General features: G+C 43.5%; 1 protein-coding gene across 6 annotated transcripts in view; it reads left to right on the top strand.

The window, feature by feature from the left end:
* The window catches only part of nrp1a (neuropilin 1a), a 207,158-nt gene that overhangs the window by 74,956 nt on the left and 111,187 nt on the right, over positions 1 to 21,015 (top strand). The gene's annotated exons all lie outside the window — the stretch shown is intronic.

The following is a 21,015-nucleotide window of genomic DNA, read 5'->3' on the forward strand; positions in this document are numbered from 1 at the left end:
AAGTTGAGTCAAGAGTGAATAAAGAAGATGTGAATCAGTTAGTAGTGATTTAGTGAGGCCAAGTTTGGTTTTAAACCTGAAGGTTCTAGGATAGGAAAGCTGAGGGGGCTCAATTATTTCATAATAATGAGGTCCTGCAAAAGAGTTAAAGTAGGAGACTGTGGCAGTGAATTTCTGTAGAGAATCGGCCACGTGTCTAGCAGAGCTTTGGAAAGTGTTAAAACCCAGTTTAAAATCTGTTAAAAACCCATTCACACAAGTGTGGATGGGTTTTTACAGCTCTTCCACCCAATATCTACAGTGGGCAACCAGAATCGCTCACAGAAACTCACCCCCTATGTGTGATGAGCCTTAATTTCAACAGAGAATACATTGGAAAGGTTTTTAGGATGTTAAATTGAGCTTGGGAGGCATTAATCTTGGTAGAATTGATAAAGTAGAGCATTTTGAGATGATATTATGAGATGCAGACAGTTCATTAATTTTAAAATAATAGTTCTCTTTTGTGTCTCTGGCACAGTGATTTAGAGCCTTAAATATTACAGAAATGACAACAGGAATTTCGGTCATCATTCCCGGGCTGCTGCTATCTCTTCACCTGAAGCTAAACTACCATTTCTCTGTCCTCTCCCCATATTCTTCATATGCTTCCTTTTCAAAGATATATCCAATAGCCTTTTCAATTATGTTGGAACCTCAGCTTCAGCAGCCACTTGTTCATGTTTTAATAAGCCTCTGTGTGAAATAATTGCTTTGAACTTACTTTGTTCATCGACTGGAAATCTTTGTTACCAACTCACCAACCAGTCGGAAATAATTTTCAAACTATTTGCCCAGTCAACACCTTTCGTTAATTTGAACAGCTTCCCCTGTAACCTGCTTGGTTCAAAAGAAGAAAGCAGCAATATTTCAAGTCTTTTATATAGCCATAACTTTTTGGTTCTTGTATCATTCTAGTAAATCTTTGCTGTAATCTTTCCATGGCTCCAATATGCTTGCCATAATGGAGTACTCAGAACTGCAGACAATGATTAAAAGTGGCCTCAGCCACATCCAGCTTCACATCCTTGCTTTTATATTTAGTGCCCCTATGGACCAAATCCAGAATTTTAAATGATTTTTATGACGTTACTACCTGTATTAACATTTTTAAATATTGATGCACCTGAACTTCTAGATTTCTTTGTTTGCCCATCTTGTGAAGCATTTTGCCATTTAAGGGATACTTACTTTCACTATTCCTTTTCCCGAAATGTGTGACTGCACATCTCTTTGCACTGGCCCACATCTGTCACCTCGCTAGGTCCCCCTGCATTTTTCCTTATAGTTTTTTTATGCTCCTTAATGTGATGTCAGTGAACTTTTTTTAATCTATTCTCTTGTACCCACCCATCTCCGGATCATGTGTAAAAATGGAAAACAAAAGAGATCCCAGCACAACTCCCTCGGGCTCAGCAGCGCTCACGTGCTGCCAATCTGAGAAACATTCATTCGCCCTGTACTTTTCTGCTTTCTGTTCTGCAACCATAATATGGGTTAACCCATATTAATGACTAAGAGCAGTAACTTTGGAAGACAGCAAAGAAAATGAAGGTCAGAATATCATTTTTCAGGGATGCTAGTCAGATGTATTTTTCCAAAACTATGTGGTGGACGTTTCTAGGGGCAGAATATTGCCGTTGTCGTGCGGGGGCGGGCCCAACATGCCATCGCGTAAAATGACGTAGGTGACGTTGGGCGTGCGGCATACGGTTGGCGGGCAGGCGAAGAGCCCAGGCGGCCTTCGTGTTTTCCAGGAAACCTCATCCACGGGCGGGATGAGGTTTCCTGAAGGTTTCATGAATAAATAAATTTTGGAAACTTCACAAACATGTCCCAGCTCATGCGACAGTGTCACATGAGCGGACATGTTTAAATAATTTTTTACTTTATCTTTTGAAAACTTTTATTATCTGCTTAATCTCCCTGAGGCAGCTCCGTGCCTTAAGGAGATTGCTGCGCTCTTTCACCTGCATGCACGAAAGAGCGCAGGCCCCAACTCTCCCTCCTTCCCCCGCCCGCACAGGTAGTGCTGAGCACTACCAGCCGCACATTACGCTGGGCGGGCCTTAATCAGCTCCACGCCCACCCCCGCCTGCTCCCGCCCAGACCGCCCGCCATAGGTAAGACTCTGCCCTAGGATTACCACAATTGTTATAAACATATGGTCCATTGTAGAAGCTAAGCAGTGAATCAAACCATTTGATAAAATTATATTTTTGAAAATAACTGTGAAATAATTTATTTTGCTTATGACAATTATTTGTAGCTACTAAGTTATGAAGAATTTGTATGTTTATCTGAAGGCGCCAGAATCTACAGCAAATGACAGCAAAATAATCTGTTTCCCATCGAGTTAAAACACGTGCCTGTACTTTGGAATGATAATTAGCGTCCAAATTGGGCTGAATAAGTAGTTTAAACCACAATACAAGACAGTGTTTGATAACATTAGACCTGGTCATCTAATAAATTACTACCCACTTGACTTATGTATGGAAAGGAATCAAAGACAGCTTGGCTGTTACTGGGGCACATCCCAAGTCAAATGCTTCCCATCAGCTGGCCCTCGGACTTTCAAATCAGTTTGTTACACAGCCCTTCTCAACCCATGTGTCTGATGTTAAGGCCAAGGACAGCTGATGGTGACAAAAATTGCTATTTGGTTTTATTTGCAGAGTCAATCAGATTTTGCACTTTAATAATTGTCTGAACCCAAAATAGATTATCTCAGGGTTAGTTTCAGAAAGGTAATTTTACAAAAGTGTTTGATTCATTGCTTATCTCCTACAGTGTGCCACATGTTTATTGAAATCCTAGTTACCTTGGAAATATATTCAGGAAATATTACCTGATTGGCATTCCTAAACACAAATATATTGACCTTCATTTTCTTTGCTGTCTCTTATACAATACATCCTGGCACTACAACAGACTGACTGATCTCAGAACTCAATCGTTAACTGTTTGTTGAGGTATTGTACCATTTTTGCATTGGCACAAAGTTGGCAATTTATCTCAACCCAATGTAAACATTCTTGATTAACAGCACTACATATAGTGTTATATTTACCAAGAAATTTCCTCTACCTCACCATTACCTCTCTTGACACTTCAGCTGCCTCTGAATTTTCTGACATCCTGGAATGGATGAGCAAATATTGGGAAGGCTGCAGCCATTGTCTTCAGTCCCTGCCACAAACCTCGCTCCATTGCCACTGAATCCATCCCTTTCCCTGGCAACTGAGGCTGAACCAGTCTGTAAATAACATTTGTGTCATATTTGACCACATATCTGCGTCACCACTAAGACTGCTTATTTCCACCTCAGTAACATCGCCTGACTCTGCCCCTGCCTCAACTCACCTGCTGCTGAAATCCTCATCCATACCTCTATTACCTCAAAACTTGGCTATTCCGACGCTCTCCAGGCCAGCCTCCCATGTTCCATCCTCTGTAAAAATAAGGTCATCCAAATCTTTGCTGTCCATGTCCTTATTTGCACCAAACCCTGTTCACCCTGTGCTCACTGACCTACATTGATTCCAGGTTTTTCAAACCTCAATTTTAAAATTTCATACTTATTTTGAAATCTCTCCATGACCTTGCCATTCCCTAGCTTTGTAATCTTCTCCAGACCTAAAATCCTCTGAGATATCGCCACTCCTCCAATTTTGGCCTCTTGAGCATCCTATTGTAATTGTTCTGACATTGGTGGTCATGTCTTCAGTTGCCTTGGTCATAAGTTCTAGAATTACCTCCCCAACCCTCTCTACCTCTCTTTTCCCCCTTTAAAGCACTCCTTAAAACCCTATGGCCAGAATTTTCCGGCTCCATTGGTGTGGGGCGTCATGGCGAGCAGGAGCGGACAATATGGCAAGAAGGCCAAAAATTGGTTTCTCGCCATCGTGAAATGAGTTTGCAATTGTCTGCTCCATCCATCAATGGCGGGTCGCGTTTCCTACCACCACACGTCAGGAACCTAATTTCAATACTTTAGCATGATAAGCACTGCTGGTTGGAATGATCCCCAAGCTGGATCATCTGGGCACAACTCACAATTGTACATAAGCGACGTACCTACCTTGCTTCAGGCAGCACTCACGGTCATCAGCACCAGGTTTTGCAGGCAGCACCTTTAGGGGGTGCTCACAGTTAGGTCTCTACCTACCAGACCAGCTGTGAGGCGGGGTTGGCTTTTCAACAACTGCAGGGCTAGGGCTTGCTTGGGGGAGGGGGCGAAGTGACCTTAGGCAAGGGAAGAGGCTGCCGGGTGAGGGTATTATTGGGGAAGGGGGGTATCTCAGGGTGCGTGTGGGAGCACGTGTTGATCTGTGCAAGTGGCCTCAAGATGGTGAGGACTGAGCAGGCAGTCTGCAGAGGGGGTGAAGCCAGATGGAGATGTGAGGGTGTGTGTGAGAGAGTGAGTGTGAGTGGTGATGTCCCTTGAGTTGGCAGTGAGTGAAGTGCCAGTGAATGTGTGATGGCCTTGTGAGTGTGTGAGTTTAGAGTGATAAGATGGTTGCCTTACTCTGGTGGCATGGATGAGATCATCTATCTGTTATCTGCACTGGGTGGCTGACCTCCAGTGTGCAGCATTGGCACTGACCACCTCTGCCACCGCCTCCTAAGCTAGAACGGTGAGACTGATAGGCCTCCTGAAGCCACAGCGGGGGTAGAGGACGTCGTGGCAGGCCTCCATGGTGTCCAGAAGCCTTCCCAGGAATGTGTCACTGAATCAGAGGGGGCGGTGGTGGTGGGGTGCATTCTTCTTGGCTTTTGGGGCCATGTTTTCACCGGAGCAGTCCTGGGCTGCAAGCATTGATAAGTGTGCACATGGCTGCAGTTTAAATATGGCGTCCTGCATGAGGAAGCGGCGAGTTAACAGTGTGGTGGGCAAATCGGAGGCTGGCGGCCAGCGACCAGCACATTTCCTGTGGCTGCATAATTAATGAGCCGGAAATGGGACAATACGGTGCGAAAACCCGGCATTGCGGCCGGCGGGTAAAACAACTTTTTTCCCTCCCGCTACTACACTTTGTTCAAATCTGGGATGATTCCGCCCTACCTCTTTGGCCAAATCTTTGGCCATCTGCCCTAATATCACATGATGTGGCTCGGTGTCAAATTTTGTTTGATAATGCTTCCTTGAAGCACTTTGGGATGGTTTATCACATTAAAGGTGCTATATAAATAAAAGTTGTTGTTGAATTGCAAGCGTGTTAGAAAGGCAGGGTGATAAGGGTAGAGAATACGTTAATGGATGGTTACTTGGAGCAGCTGGTCACATTATGTATCTATTGTAAAAGCTGTTTATTCACAATGCTCCTTACTAAATCCCGATTAAATTTTCACCAAAGTAAACTACATTTATTGTGCATAATAACAGCTGGTTTAGATCATGGATTTACACATGTGTAACATAATCTCAGCAACTAGATGAGTTTTAAGTGATTGTTTTCATAGTTTATGAGGTAATCCAAACTCCCCAATATAGCTACATCTACACCCTTGTTAATACATTCCAAGCCATCAATTATAAAAAGCGTAGAAAACGTTTTTGTCAGATTTAGATTTGCTGTTTCAAAAATGATCACTTCTAGAAATCATGCTGCACTCTGTATCCGAAGAAATCAGTATGGAAAGCAGCAGAGATTTCTTTTAGAAATGATGTCTGAAAGCAACCCCCTGTGAGATGCAACTGTTTCTGTGAGTTTGAGAGCGTGGAAATGTCACCCCAAGGAAGCCAAACAGTCTCGGATTAATGATGAATAATGTAAGATGTAAGGTAGAATGAGTATTCTGCTGTTTTTTTTTTTCATTTTCTTTCGGAGCCAGGGAAAACATTTCCAGAAAGTCTTTTCTCAGGAGATGGAATAGACTGGGTAGAATCCATGATAGAATAGCCTGTACATGGCCTGTGATGGGATTGTGTGTGAAGAGTTGAATGGGCCTTTCTCTGTTTTAAGCTTTTAATGGAATTAAATGGATTACATCGATGCTATTATATTCTTTGTTCTCTGTCACTGTGATTTAAAAGTCTGTTACTGGGGAGGAGGTGGGAACACTGATGAGTAACATCGACAGCTGATAAGTGATTTAGCCCCAAGGATATTCCTTGGAGCAGCGTGAAGTACCTCCCCAAGAACTCTCTCTCCCTTCAGGTAAAAGGGCATTGGTGACCACTGACTTCCATGTGTTGGTCCGTGGTTATGCCTGACAAGATTTGCTGTTGCCTTCTGCAGGTCCTGGCTGACCAGGAGGCTCTCCCACTTTTACTGCCTGCCACAGATGCATTAGAAAGATTTGCAGGTTTATAATCAACCTGTTTGATCCCAGTATGAATGCACCTTCTATGGCCATTGAGACCCAGACTTGAACCTAGAGCTTCTGGCTCAGAGGTAGGGAAACTATCACTGTGCCGCAAGACCTCCCCCACCTTCTGTCTAAGAACTAGCAGAGAAGAAAAGAAAACCACACAGAATAAAAAAAGAGAAATGATACATCGGCCAGGATATTGCCGTTGGCATGCAGGGGCGGTCCCAACATGCCGATGCGTAAAATGATAGGCGATGTTGTCGGGCGTGCGTCCCGACGTCATCACGCATCATTCTGATATCTCGTCCGGCGGCCTATTAAGGCCATTAAAAAAGTAATTGAACTTATTAACAACGCTGCCTGTTGAACCTTAAGGTTGGCGGGCAGGTGATGAGCCCAAGTGGCCTTCGCGTTTTTCAGGAAACCTCAGCCACGGGCGGGATGAGGTTTCCTGAAGGTTTTATAAAATAATTAAATAAATTTTGCTGAATTCACAAACATGCCCCAGCTCGTGTGACACTGTCACATGAGGGGACATGTTTAAATAATTTTTGACTTTACTTATGACAAAGTTTTATTCTCAACTTAATCTCCCTGGGCCATCTCCATGCCTCAGGGAGATAGCCTATGTATCATTTCTCTTTTTTTCTTCTGTGTGGTTTCCTTTTCTTCTTTGTTAGTTCTTAAACAGGAGGTGGGGGAGGTCTTGTGGCACAGTGGTAGTTTCCCTACCTCTGAGCCAGAAGCTCCAGGTTCAAGTCTTCTTTCACACATGCAGGGAAAAGAGCACAGGCCCCAACTCTCCCTCCTCTCCCCAGCCACACAGGCAGCATCAAGCACCACCAGCCACACATTACACTGGGCAGGCCTTAATTGGCTCACTCCAAACAGTCCACCCACCAACAGAAAAATTCACCCCATAGAAGCAGAGGGATAGTAAGACAGTAAGATATTGGAAAACAGAGAGGAACTGAACTCATACACAAAGGAAACACAGCAATGAAAAGAAATATAGAAAGGACTTGGAGAGGACCAAGATAATGTCAAGTTCCAGTAGGACAAGCAAGAACCAGGAAAGGCTATTTAGTCTATCAAAGCTATCTAGTTCACCCATCCTGATATCCCACTTGCATGCCACCTGCCCTACCTGTACTAGCTTGCTTGGCAGAATGTTTTAAATATTGTTCACACCTTTATTATATTAAAAACATCTTTCTTTAAAAATAACTGTTACACAGGGAAATGAAATGGAGGAAAGGGGGTGGCACAGACACAATGGAGGCACAGAAATAAAAATAACAAAGGAAAGTAAAAGAAACACAGAAAAGCAAAATAAGAGGGCAGAAAGAGCAATAAAGGCCAGTAATGAGGCATGAGTGTCTCTCTCATTCACATGCAAATTAGTTGTTATCCTCCAAAAAGGTTATCAGTTGCTAAAAGGTTCATACCATTTTCTCATCAGCGAAGATGTTTTGGGCACAGATTGATTTGAATGGCAGAATAACTTATGGGTCTGGCCTCATTCTGAGCCCTGAATGCGCTACAGCCAAGCAGTTATATGGATATCTTGAACTTCTGAAACTGTGTCCAGAATCTTTCTGTTAGGAGAAACTGCTGATGATCTTTTAAGGTTTAAGTTGAACCACCTGGGGAGTTGATCTCTGTGCGTACCCAAACATGCATGTGTGGCGCACCCTTTGTGACTGGCTCGGTGAAGCCTGCAGAAAGGAGCACTCAACAATCCAACCCTGCTCTGCCAATCACACGTCACAGCCCACAGTATAAAGACAATCCTTAGAAACAGATTCGTTTCTTACCTACACCATCTCTTATCAACTACTGCATGTTCAGTGTCCAAACCTGTGAACACTCGGTTATTTTCTGAACTAAGTAATTTTAGTCATGAACATTAACAAGTTCAGCATACATGCTTCACAAGGAACCTGTCCTTATATCGCTTGCTGATGAGTTTATTAGGAAGTTTAACTGGTTCCATGTGGGGTGTAGTGAGATTGGGCCAGCAGCAGCTGCAGGATTATTGCAGAGCACTCCTGCTCCTCCTGGCTCCACAGAAACAAAAGTATAAAAAAATTACCTTTCTGTTTGCATTCTCCGGACTTCCCCAGCTGATGGCGAATTTAAAGCAGGTTCCTGAGGCATGCTCAAACACCCTGATTTGCATATTTAGGGTATTGAATACTTTCTCGAGCTGTTGCCTAGACACCTGGAAGTCAACGGTTTCTGATTTTGACAGCTGGCATGATTCTGGGGTAAATCGGCCGTGAGAGATCATGATCCAAAGTTGCCTACCCACCCCACCATGTGCTAATATTTTGGGTAAAAATTGCATGCAAGGGTGAGTTTCTCCCCCTCAGATACTACTGTACTCTTATTCGCCTCCGGTTAACATTCCATTTTCTTAGTTTACTACATTCCAACATTGCCCCATTCCATTTGACAGCCCGTGTATAGCTGAAATTCTCTGCATAGCTAGAAAATGTGACTGCTGCCCTCTTAATATTGGGATTTTTCCAAATACTCATGGGGGCATCAGACCTCTGCCAGTTCCCTTCCAGAGGTGTATAATAAGTCCTTCAATCTCCCCAATGTATGAACAATTATCAATCTAATGTCACACGCAATCTAATGATCGCCAGTGCTTTTATTCCTTTTCTTCCTTCTGATGAGCCTTTGTAAGGGACAACAGTAAGAACAGTTTTTGGCACAGGACTACTTAAGTGGTGCCAAATATTTATTCCCTGTGTAAATGTTTTGTGCGTGTAAACTATCATGTATCGTTGTGTTTCCTTTTCTTGAAAATAAAATAATTTATGTGCTCTTGAGCCCAGTCTGCCACACTGTCTTTATGCTTCCCACTGTGGCTAAGGTCAATGATGTGACTGTTTTGAATGTCAGCTGAAGATCCTTGGGACTGAGGTGGCTGCTGCCTCCTTGCTCTGGGTCATGATGTGTCCCAACTATTGGCTGCACCCACTGCTACCAGGACTATCTGGTGATGCCCGTTTTCTGGCAGATGCTGAGTAATAAAGGGGGGTGCTGGGTGGGTCTGGGTGCGAGACAGCATCCTCCTCTGTGCAAGCTTCAGCCATGCCCTTGCTGCTGGGCCCTGTCTCACCATACACACTAACTTATTTGACAGTTGACCCTATAGCATTGATGGGTAAATGTGAAGTCCTCGACCTTTTTTTAAATCTGATCTGACAGCATCTGAAAACCAGAGCAGGAAGCCAGTTGGATAGTGGAGACTGAGGCCTATGCCTATGGGTCTCCCCTGCAATGTCCATGGAATTATCACACACACTTCAGGGTGGACTACAATGCTCTGAATGCATCGATTATTCTTGTACAGATGTGGCCTGTGGATGTTTCAGAATGCCCTTCAACTGTTCCAGGCCACTTGCCAAATTGTCCACCAATCGTATCACGCTTCCCTGCCCAGAAAGCAAACTTGAGGCCTGCAGCCTTTTCCTGATCAGCTGTGGAATGATTCAAAATGACCTTTTGGATGGCAGGGTTCCTGCTGTTCCTTTTCCTCCATCACCTCCTGCTCACTAGTGCTCTGTGAATAACCCATTGCTGCCATTGTCAATGGACAAGTCCCTCTGGCTGACTGTTTCTGAGCCGGTGCGTTGGAGATCCAGGCCCTTTGTCCAGTGAAAGTGCTCCTCTTGTACACCTAGAGAAAGGGATTTTGAAGAGATACTGCAACAGCCGGATCACATGTAAAATGAGTTCCATTAAAATTTGGAAGAGCCTCTTGTACTTGAGTGTGTGCATTGATGTCAGTGAGTGGACGAGTGAACAGATAGCGTGAATAAACCCCGTTAACTTATTTATTTCTGAAACATGGGATTAAGAGGACCCCTCAGCCCACACAATTGCATGTTTCCAGTTTACCTGGCAGAACATCTTCCCATTGCTTTTTTCTAAATTTAAGTCATGTCTTGACATGACAGACCCTTCTTGGCAGCTGCCTATGGCTGTCAATCACTCTCTGACTAAAGAAATACTTTGTGGTATCTATCTTTACCATCCAATCATAAGTTTCACAAATATAGTCAGAACAATTGGCACCTCGGCAGGTGGGGAATAGAACAAAGGGTTAATCAGGAGGGTGAGCTGAATGACTGCTTCTCTTTCTTTCACTTGGTCCTGTTCTTGAAGGTGTTCAGGCTTTTGTTGATGCAAACTTCCTATCTTGTCATAGAAGCACCAAGTAACGCAGGTAGTCACCATTGAAAACCGAAGATTCCACCAAGCTAGCTTCAACTCAGACAAAATCAATGTCGCCGAATAAAGATTACAGTATAAGAATGGTATGGTTAAAAACCTCAGGAAAGCTACAAAATGTAATTTAAAAAAAAGATCGACACAGGTCAACACATTAAAAGGCTTTAACCTACATCACTTGCAATAATCAATTATGATAGATTGACATTTTCCTCTGCATCTCAGAAAGCGTGTTGCTGCACTAAATTTAGACTCCATTTTAAAATCAGGAGCAATAGTTGTAGTCTTATGTTCTATTATCTTCTAATGTCCCTCAGTGAAGCTGAGAGCCCCTGGAGTGAGGTATTCCAGGCAGTAGAGCATTCCTTATAATGTGAAGTGACGAACCCCTGTTGCTTTGCTGTATTGAAGTGCATTGGTAATTGCTTGACACTATAGTCCAGTGGCTTTTGAGGCTTAGGACTATTCTCTTTTCTTTTCAAACTATCTCCAATAGTATATGATAAAGAAGTTAAGAATGTAATTCTGTAATAGCACTTGTGTATATACTTCTCCATGATATCTTGATATTTTGCCTTATGTTGTGCGTACCTGACATGCAGCCTATCCATTACACAGTGTACAAAGGAGACAGCCCAATATTCCTGATAACTATGGTGGTCAAAGTGAATTTTTTAAATATATATATAATGGAAGTGGTGAGAGCAGTGAGGTATCTGCACATCACTGAAATTATTGCAAATAATTTAGGCTTCCTGCTTGGTACAGTGAAATAAACTTACCTGAAATAGGCATATTTAAGGTATTCAAAAAGTGAATGCAAAATCACTGGAGGAAGCTGATTACTGCTGTGACTGTGCGTCAGGTTCTGACCGGGGATCAAATTTTCTTAATAAGAAGTGATCAGAGCTACTGGTCTGCTACTGATTGATTGTTACTGTGGAAATTCTCATTGGGGAAGTGAAATTCTTTTTTTAACCAAAAAATAAAAGAATGCCCCTGGTTTATTTCTCTTTGATTAATGACCTGCTGATGAAATTGTTTCCTCGGAAATTGCATGTTTCAAATTTTCATTTACATTGATTGCGGAGAAAAACAAGCATTCTGCTGATCTTTCCTTTCTTTCTTTTTAAATGAGAGGAAATTCAGGCCCCCAGGTTAGAAAACCGAGCTGTAACAGCGTCTAACTGATTGGCAAACATCTGTGCCGTGAATTGGCAATTTCATATTCTTCATGAATATTCTATCAGGAATTTCCAATTTGGATCATGTGAGGCCCCTCACTCCACATTATAAGGTATGATCTAATGTCTGACATAACCCACTCTAGTTGCCACCAAATCAGTGGAACAAAAGGCAATGCCCATGACTCCAGCTTTTAAAATGGAGTCTAAATTTACAGCAGTAGTAGGTTTTATGGGATGCACAGGAGGTTGTCAGCTTGACCACAATTGATTAGTGCAAGTGAGGTAGGTTAGTGTCTTCTAATGACTTGTCCCTGTTAATACATTCTTATTGTATTTTATTGCTTTTCATTTGTCATTAACCCATGCGGACCTAGTAGTCTGTACTTTGTATAATTAATTAATTTTAAAATAAATGGCAAAGAAGTGTCATGCGAATGCATTAACTAATGTTGCAGAGCATGTTTTCAATCCATTATAGGCTATATTCAGGGCTCTGGATGGGACAGCTGGTTCATCTAATTCACTTATCTGAACATATTGCTCGCTCCTCTGTGTAAGGGGGTGGAGGGCCTGCATAACATATGTGTCCCTTTAGATGCATTTCACTTGGAGCAAAAGTAAATTACTTTTCAGCCCTATAAAATTAAGTTTCTATACTTTTGGAAACACCACCTGCATCTTCTCCCACCTCTCCTTAGGGCACTAATGTTTACTGCGGTACAACTCCATATGCCCTAGCCACCTTCCGCTATCCAGCCCAATTCTGCTCATAGAATGGACTGGATGTGCAGATCTTGATACCTTGTCCAGGCCTCGAATTTTTTTGACGCGAATATAATTTGATCAGTGCTTCAGACAAAACTTCTGTATCTTGACTAATGTAGGGTCAAACCTAATAAAGGCCAGTAACCAATTTCGCTCCGGGTGTCCATTTCTTGTTAATTCTTGTTAGTTTAAAACAGTCTAAAAGACTGCAGTTTTCTATTTGCTGCAGGTGGATAAGTCATTTTTTTCTCACATTATTTTATTAATTGTTGGCCTGACTTATGTTGCCATTTTGCTATTCCACATATGTATATATACATAAGTATATATTATATTATATATATAGCAATGTTAATCCATGAAGAAATGCACATTTAAATTTGAAAATTAGGAGGAATAATGATGCAATAAGTTAAAACAGAGAATGAAGCCTACACCACTGCATCCAAAACGTTGTGACTTAGTGGGCGGAGGGGACTTTAGCTAACGTGAACAATCAACAAATGAGTAATTGATATATTTGATTATATCAAACAATGACTAGGCCAAGCATGCTTGAACTTATTTTGATGCATGCCTTCACTTTAACCTATGTTGTCCCAGGCTGTTTAAGACAGATAGTTTGCTTTAGGAAAGAATGAGGTGTTAATAATTCTGGTAGTCCAGTGTAACTTCTTATTCCAACAGCCTTTAAATCCATTTTTTCAAAAAAATGGTGTACCTTTCTCATAGACAACGTTCAATAGCAAGATATTGCCAGTGGCATGGTACCGTGTGCAGCAGCACTGAATTTTTGCACTGCTCAGCTTTATTTATTGAAGAAAACTTATGGCAATGGCATGACATTGTCCATTCTGGCTCGGAGAAAAAAAATCCTCCTTTCTCTGAAAGTTGATGAGGGGGATGGGATGGTTGTTTTTGTGTAGGCAAGATTTTAATTTCTGATAAAACTGTTTGTGATTTTAAAGTTATTTGGATGACCTTACTTGAAAGGATGTCGAGTCCTTTTGTTTTTGCAGGTTGCCTGCCAAAGTGCCAAGGCAGATCCTGTTTTCAAGCACCAATTGCATTTTTGACATGCCTTATAAGTGCATGCATTAAAAACACATCTAGCATTGTTGAAGTAGCTTTCTTTGATATTCCTTGCATTGAACGTATGTAGGGAGATGATATGGCCATGTACCATAGTCAAGTAATCAGATGCTGTCAGATATGTGACATTGTTTTCCTGCAATTTGAGAATGATTACAATACTAACCTTGTCATAGTTACTGGCAAAAATCCCACCAATGTAAATACTGGGTCCACTTTGCATAGGCTCATTCGGCCAAGACGCAAAAGTTTAGTGAAAACTGAAATGAAAGCAGCTATTGGAGCCAAATCATGACACTGGCTTCAAATGCTGTGAGAGCTCTCAAAACATCAATGAATTTAAATTAAGAAAAAATGTCATCGAGGAGGATTAAAAATAGTTTCGGGACAAAATGAAAAAGTTTAATAACAACTGTTATTCCTATTTTAACTGATCGCCAATTGACAGTTTTACAACTTTTTTCAAAAGATTGCGGGCAACTGTCCAGCAAGTACGACTAGTCTTCAGAACTCACATATCCAATCACACCTTGGTTCCAACTTCACATCAGTGGAAAGTATGAGAAGAATGACTTTATGATCAGTATATTTAAAACTGAATTTATGGCAGCTTTACTCCAACTCAAAAAGCTTATGTGCACATTTTGGAGACCAAGGCCTCCATACTGGAAAATTAATATAGGAACAGGATGGAAGATAACGGCAAGTATTCCGAGGACCTGGGAAAAGGGCTGGTCTTAATTGATTTTTGTATAACAGAATATTTTGACATGAGTTGATTTTAGTTTACTGGCTGAAAGGAGGAGATGTTTCCCCCAGTTTCTTCTGAGGCCCCTCCCAGCTTTGCAAAATCCTCCATTCAATGTCTGGGTCCTCGTACACTTTTGGTCAGATAAATTGATCCTCTCCACTAAGAGATTCTTTCCTTACACCGAGACCATCTCTCTTATATCAGTGTTCCACTGCAAAGAGTTCTGGACATTAGAACGACAAATGATGAAGTACATAACGCAAGAATACAATTAAGTAGGGAAGAAGGAAAGACATAGGATACAAAAAGGGGCCAGAATGAAGCAAAATCAGAGGCAAAGGGTACATTTATATAGCACCATTCACATGCTAATGAGCTCCCAAGCACTTCATGGCAAATTGCTTACTTGTGACATGTAGTCACTGTGAACTGTTGACAAACATAGCAGCCAATTTACATTTAGTGAAGTTCACAAACAGCAAATGAAACAAATGGCCTGATCAGCTGTTTCACTGCTGTGGGCTGAGATATAACCAGTGGCCTTGTTCTTTTCTAGTGTCAGGAGATATTTTGCATCTACCTAAAGAGATGGGGGCCTCAGTTGAATGTCTGATCTGAAAAATTGCACCTTTAGTGATGCTGAAGTTTCTCGGTGCTGCACAGAAATGTTTGCTCCAGTCTTAGGTTTTAATTCACAATCTTCTTAGAAGCAAGATGTAGAACCACTGTGCCAAGCTGTCATTCTACTATTATTACCTGGTATTTTTCTAAATCTGCTTGCGTTAGTTCAGTTGTGGTTATTATATATTCCTGTATGTCCTGCATTTTTCAACCTATATCTTAAACAGTGCTAAATTTTGTTAGCCACATATCTGTCTAATTATATAACCTAAAGACCCATTAGCTTAATAATTGAACATGAATGGAATGAGTAGCGTGAAACAAAATAGAAAAATGTCTTGTGAAAATATCTAAATGGGACAGTTAACTTGAGAAGGATTTTGCCTGAATAACGTGAGGGACATATTGAAGGATGAGACATCTCAATTTGACAGAGGGAAGGCATGAGAAATTCTGTACCTTAATTTCTGGAAGATTTTTGATAAATTGCTGCTTGGGAGACGGCTTTACAACTAAGCTCGATAGGTATCAAGGGTAAGACATAGATATAACTACAGAATTGGGTAATGGGAAGGAAGGAGAAGTGTCCCAAGGGTCCATGCTGGATTTCCTCCTATTTCGAATATATATAAGTGATTTGTAAGCATAGTCTCAATGCAAAGTAATTAATCTCACAAGCAGCAAGCTAGGAGGCAGTGGGTAGAGGAGAGGCCTAAGAATTTATAAGGAAACCTTGACAGGATTTGAACTTGAGCCGATGGGTGATGAATGATGAATGATGTTTAATATGGATAATGCAGTGCACTGAATGTTGGAAGTAAAAATAGACCAATTAATTTGCTTTAATTGGTATTGGTCGAGGGACTAATATTCACTAGGACAATGGGAAAACTTCATGCCCTTCTTTGACATTCAACTGAACCGCTTAGTTTAATATGTTACTCACAAAAGCAGGAATGGAATTGAACCTCTCCTGACTTGGCAGGAACAGAGTGGGCAAAACAGAGTTAATGTTGCTGGTTTTGGCAGTGGATGTGTGTCTGTTCCCCAGATTTGGGCAGGAACCTTGGGAATAAATAATAATAAAAATAAAAATACCTGGAAAAACTCAGCAGGTCTGGCAGCATCTGCGGAGAGGAAAGTTAACGTTTCGAGTCCGTATGACTCTTCAACAGAACTAAGTAAAAATAGAAAAGAGGTAAAATATAAGCTGGTTTAAGGGGGGGCGAGGTGGGGGGGGGTGCGGTGGGACAGGTAGAGCTGAATAGAGGGCCAGTGATAGGTGGAGTGTTGACACCTCTTTGTCCTTTTGTCTATGACATCTTTTGGCTATCTCCACCTATTACTGACCCTCTATCCAGCTCTACCTGTCCTCTCCCCACCCCCCTCCCCACAAAACCAGCTTATATTTCACCTCTTTTCTATTTTTACTTAGTTCTGTTGAAGAGTCATACGGGCTCGAAACATTAACTTTGTTCCTTTCTGCAGATGCTGCCAGACCTGCTGAGTTTTTCCAGGTATTTTTATTTTTGTTTTGGATTTCCAGCATCCGCAGTTTTTTGCTTTTGCCTTGGGAATAAATGCTAAATGGGGCCCCACGATGTCAATAGGACTCCGATGTCATTTTAACTGTTGCCATTGTTGGTAAATTGTCATGGCTTCCCAATTGGAATAAAACGGGTCAGCAGCTAATGGGAAGGTAAAAGACGCTTCTAATTATGTGGGAAGCTTTCCTTTGTGGGGCCTTGAAGAGCAGGTGTGCTCCTCCAGCTCCCACTAGGAAATTTACAGGCTCCCACGTGCCCTTCCCTCTTGTGAGACCCTCCAGGAACTTCCTCTCCCGTCATTTCCTTGCAAGCTGGTGGGCAGCCCTTAGCTACCTGATCTTCCCACACTGGCAGCTGCTCTTCACCCTTGTTCCGCCTCTTCCAGGTACGAATTGGGCCCCGGGCTTTTAAATGAGGCCCAGGAGGTCAGCAAATGCTTCTTAGTCACCTAAAACTCACTCAGGGTTAAAATTCTCCACAGAATATAAACTAGCTGTAAGAAATTCATTACAGTAATAGACATAGGGTAAGTTCATGGATTCTGTGCTCTTAGTTGGGAGCCATGGTGGAAGGGAATGAGTCGCTCACGCTAGAGTTGTCATATTGTAGTGTTGATTGTTCATTTGAATGCAGCTTCCTAATGGGAGCTTGAGATCAGTGGGTTTACCGTGTAGATACCATTTGACAACATATATTGTAATACCAAACACCCACAGGCTTCAGGTAGACTCCAGGCAGTGCCTTGGTTTCCGCTGATTGGCCTCTGTAATTTCAGTGGATCAGTAGGAACTCCAGATAGATGTGTAAGTGGGGTTTTCCCTGGTCATATGCTGGTGTTATGACAGCAGATCAGGACAAACCTAACAAGAAAATTCCAGGGGCAGGGTTTTCAGCTCAGCGTTGCGGGCGTGTGCCCGACACGCACGAGTGTGAAATAGTGCACGATGATGTCAAGCGAGCGTCCTGACGTTATCGCGCGCTCGCGCGATATTTCGTTCGGCGGGTGTGCGCGGGAGTTGGCCGACAATTATAAGGGCTGTTAAGTCCATTAATTGCTTAATTAAACTGAATTTTTCCCTGCCCGTCCAACCTTAAGGTTGGCGGGTGGCGAATAGGCCAAGCGGCCTTTGGATTTTTGAGGAAGCCTCATCCACGGGCGGGATGAGGTTTCCGACGTTAATTAAAAATAAAATAAAGGTTTTTAGAGCTCATTTTCAACATGTCCCTGCTCATGTGACAGAATCACATGAGGGGACATGTTTTCCTTTTTTTTTAAACTTTATTTATAATGTGAAAAATCTTCAGCTCCCCGAGGCAGCTCTGCGCCTTCAGGGAGCTTTCTGTGGGCGCACTCCCACGCATGCGCTGATTTCTGCACTCAGCCCCCCCCCACCCCCAGGCGTTAATTGGCCAGCCAGCATGAAATCGCGGTCAGGGTCCAATCACTAGCGGCGGACCATTGCGCGGCCACTCCCAGGCCCGCCCGCCCACCCACCGCGTCCGCCCGGCGAGGGGAAAAGTCCTCCCCCAGGTTTAAGGCACTTAGCTCCATGAACTACAACAGGCTTGAATTATTCCCCCCAAGTCCGGTTGTAGATCTTTACCTGGGCCAGTAAATGTATAACTACCCTTTCAGAAGGTGATATTAAACATGTTTCCCATTGAATGCTGTCTCTCAGTGTGGTAAATGTGCAGTGTTCAATGGCAACAGCGGAGAAAATCATTAAAAACCTATTCATGTAGCAGGAATGAAAAGACTTCAAAAGTTCTAACAAGGTTAAGTACCATGCAAGTCTTTCAAGGTTAAGTGGTGCTGTTTTTCAACAGACTTGAAGATTAGCCAATGTACAGTAGAGAAGCTTTTATTATTAGAGACATGCAAAGTACCAGGGGCTACATTCTGGAGCTCATCAGCAATCATTTCTTCATTATAATTACACTTTCCAGTCATTAATAATTACTGTTTATCCTTGCGATACGAGAGCTGATTGAGGAGATAAAATACATCGCGTCTCCTTGTTCAGCTTTCTTGTCCATGTCCCTCTTTCAAACTTGAGCTTTCTTATGCTTGGCTGGGACACGTTCATTTGATAATCACATAAATAAAATCTAATCTTGTATTGTGAAAGCTGTAGTGAATCCTTTTACCGTTCTTCTTCAGAATCTTATTTTTACTTAGTCAGCTGGGTGTCAGGCCTGTGTTATGACGTTATCTGTGTTATGACATCACATCATTGAAGCCAAGGGACAGGCAAACGAGCAGGCTGTATATGGGGCCTCCCTCCAATGTTGCCTGTCTTATATTGTTGCTGAAAGTTACATTATCCCACTTGAACAGAAGTGCTACAATTGTTCCAGAAACGCCCGAGTCAGACAATTTGGGCTGCATTTTCCCCACGGAAGCAGATGAACAGGAATTGGTTCTGTTTTCGGGTCCCGAACCCGTCTTTGGTGGGAAAGGGATTAAGGTCTCCATTTTCAAGGAGGTGAGCCCTGTCCAGTTTAGAGTGACAGGCGGTGGGCTCTTGAAACTGGAGGGCAGTCAGGTCTTCTAAAGTCAGAGGAGCACCCTGCTGCAGCAAAGGGTAGGTGACTGGGAGGATGCCTCGACACAAAGGTGCCCTCTCAACTATATCTTAAAAACGTTAAATAAAGAAGCGGAAAAAAAATCAGCCATGCCGGCACTCTCTAGGGGGCAGCATTTGGCTGCAGTGGCATGCAGGCAGGCAGGGAGGGCCTGGAGGTCTGCCAGGAGTGCTCCCATCCCGACCTGCCACTGGGTACCTGCCTCCAGACAGTTGTCCTGCTCCCCGCATCGCACCAGGAAACTGAACGCCAACTGGAAAATCCCAGTCAGCCTGCTTAACTCACCCTTAACAAGGCTCTATATGTGCCAAATTGCCTGGGGATGCATGGCCTTCACAGGCTCCAAATTTGGTTGACAACGGAAACTTAGGCCCAGATTTACATCCCTGGGATGGGTGCGCAGAATCAGGGGATTTCCCAGCTCGGCGAACCCCACCTTTAAAAATGGCCACCTGCAGGTCGTATTTTCGGTCGATGGGAGGTGGTGAAATAGGAGTCAGGGTGGGCAATGCTGGGATGAGTGCACAGGCTGCCAGGCACAGAGGCAGCCTGGGTGCAAGGCCTTCCTCTGTGCTCTGGCACTGTGTTTAACTTTTTAAAAAATAATAAAACAAAAATCATCCCTCCAACCCTCACTGCCCCCACGCACTCCCTAAGCCCCATGCTTGCCAACCTATGCAAACCCATGCTCCTCGTACCCCCATGCCAACTTAGTGCCAACTCATGCCAGTCCATACCCCCTACCCACCACCCTTTGCCCTTACTCCCTCCATGTCAACTCATCTAGTACCCTTTGGCACTTCCTGGACATTTTGACAGTTCCAATGATTTTGGTGTGTGAAAAGTGCATAATCATGTTTAATTCTAACGTTTCTGTCATGACGCAAATCTGGGCTGTGGTTGGGAAGCCAGCAGCTGGCCAGCTGCCTTGTAATTTTCTGGCCTGTCTGCCTCCATTCCTGATGTTGTTGGGGCCTAAAATACAGCCTCCAAGCCTACCTACTTCTGATTCTATTCCACACATCACTGGGATGGAGACATTGGACAGTCACCTGCCCTCTTCCGTGGTGAGTTTGCTGTAAGAAGAGCATTTAAATGGCAAGGACTGTGGCAGGCAGGGCCCCCACCGCCTTCCCACCTCCACCCCGATTAAGTTCATGGTGGGAGGGCTCGTGGTCAACCCTCCTGCCCCACTGCCAATTGAAGCCCTTAAGTGACCAATTAATGTCCACTTAAGGGCCTCATGCCGCCACCCCTGGTATTAGCCCAATGGCAAGAGGGGGACTCGCCATCTGGGGAGCAAAACAAGCAGACCCTTTTAGAGTTGCTTTTGGTCTTCTGGTGGGTCCCAATTGTTCAAAGGCATGGTGCCTTATCGAGGGACCCGACATCAGGAAGAGGGAAGCCCGCTGAGAGGCACCACCCTGCCCTTGCTGCCTCCAACCCTCAACGCCCACGCCCCTTCCCCCCCACCCCACCTCTCCACTTCTAGCCATCACTCACCTGTGTCCTGGGATCCAGCGATGATCCTAGGCCTCAGGTGAGTGTTGTACCAGCATCAGCTACCACCGCCCCCATGGCTTTGCCATTCAATAGGGCTGCTGGCCTATGACTGACCAGCAGCTTTCGGTTGACGGGACTTCCACCACCCCGCCCCCCCGCCCCCAGCCCAGGGTCCTTGATCCCAGGGGAAGGCCCGCCAGTGGCCTGTCAGGTGCCTGAGTGGCGCATGATAAGGCAGGCCTTCTGGAAAGAGGTGACACGGGGCTCCCATTGGCTCTGCCGTCAGCAGCCGAGATTCCCGTTCTTCCATAAGATTCTGACCATCAAATAGGATGATGGCATTCAACAAATTTCC

This window comes from Cetorhinus maximus, chromosome 3, assembly GCF_964194155.1.
Source record: "Cetorhinus maximus chromosome 3, sCetMax3.hap1.1, whole genome shotgun sequence".
Lineage (NCBI taxonomy): Eukaryota > Metazoa > Chordata > Chondrichthyes > Lamniformes > Cetorhinidae > Cetorhinus > Cetorhinus maximus.